This window comes from Pteropus alecto, unplaced genomic scaffold (genome assembly GCF_000325575.1).
Source record: "Pteropus alecto unplaced genomic scaffold, ASM32557v1 scaffold185, whole genome shotgun sequence".
In the NCBI taxonomy this organism is placed as follows: domain Eukaryota; kingdom Metazoa; phylum Chordata; class Mammalia; order Chiroptera; family Pteropodidae; genus Pteropus; species Pteropus alecto.
In genome coordinates this window covers 500,265-501,707 of record NW_006438088.1, presented here as the reverse complement: position 1 = coordinate 501,707, position 1,443 = coordinate 500,265, and positions in this window count along the sequence as shown.

The following is a 1,443-nucleotide window of genomic DNA, read 5'->3' as shown; positions in this document are numbered from 1 at the left end:
TTCTTTAGTCCCGTGATGAGGCCCTAACTTCATTGGAACCTAATCTCCCCCGAAAGTCCCTACCTCCTAATGCCATCACATTGAGGGTTAGTGGGGGAGGGGGTGCACAAACAGTCCATAACAGCATGAGAACTAAGAAACATGGCAAGAACGTGTGAGTTCATGGTCAGCCATGCAGCTAGAAGGTCATGAGGTAGAATCAAGCTTACAAAAGCCGTATCAGAAACGAGCCGCAGTGGGAGCAGGGAGCGAAGTCAGCAAGAAGAGATTGGAAGTCGCTTTTGCTATGAGGCAACATCCAAAGCTGGGCTGAGGTTTGTTCACAGCAGGGCACAGAAATGGATCCCACACTTCTGGCTGCTGAGGTGCCCAGCACCTCCCGAGATCAGACTCTCCTTCCAGCTCCAGACCAGCCTAATAGAGTCCTGTCCCAGAGTGTTATTGACTTATTTTTAACATATTTTCTTATCACAAGCTTCCTTTTACCTGAGTTCGTCTGAACAGCCATTGGGATCGAGGACCATCCCAAGGGTCAACCCCGGCTGAGAGAGATGAGAGCAGACCCCTGTGGAAAGAGGATGCTTGCAGATTGAATTATGTTCCCCAAAAAGATATGCTGAAGTCCTAATGCTTGGAACTGATGAATGGAGACTTATTTGGAAATAGGGTCTTTGCAGACGTAATGAGGATGTAAGTTAAGATGACGTCATATTTGACTAGGGTGGGCCTTTAATTTAATGTGACTAGTGTCATTATAAAAAGAAAAGGGACACAACCACAGACAAACAGGGAGGATGCCATGTGATGATGGAGGCAGAGACTGGAGCCATGCAGTTGCAAGCCAAGGAATGCCAAGGATGGCGGGCAGACACAAGACGCTGGAGGAAAGGCATGGAGCAGACTCTTCTCCAGACCTTCAGAGAGAGCAAGACTCTGCTGACACCTTGATTTCAGACTTCTGGCCTGAAAGGATACATTTCTGTTGTTTTAAGCCATTCAGTTTTGGTAATTTGTTACAGCAGTCCTAGGAAGCTAACACGGCTGTTCTTCGAGAGAGACTTCAAAAAAAGTCCCAGAATCCTGGATTTTGCCCCACGAAAGGCGGGTGTGAACAGGTGTTATAGCAGGACACTTCTCATCCAGCATTGTAAAGATGCTGCCTGCCTGCCTGCCTGCTCGCCTGCTGGAGGTGGGGGATGCAAAGCAGGCTCCACTTGGTGTTGCTGCCCGTCAGCCCAGCAGCACTCAAGGAAATGCTGGAATGTCCCTTGCATGAATGGCGGCTACAAGCAAAGGAGGAAGAGGAGGAGGAAAGTGAAAAGGAGGAGGGAGGAGGGAAGAGGGGGAGTGGAGGAAAAGGAAGAGGGAGTAAGAGGAGGCGGAAGGGGTTAGGTTAGGAAGGGGGAGGAGAGAGGAGGAAGAGAAGGGGGTGGGGAGTAGGGA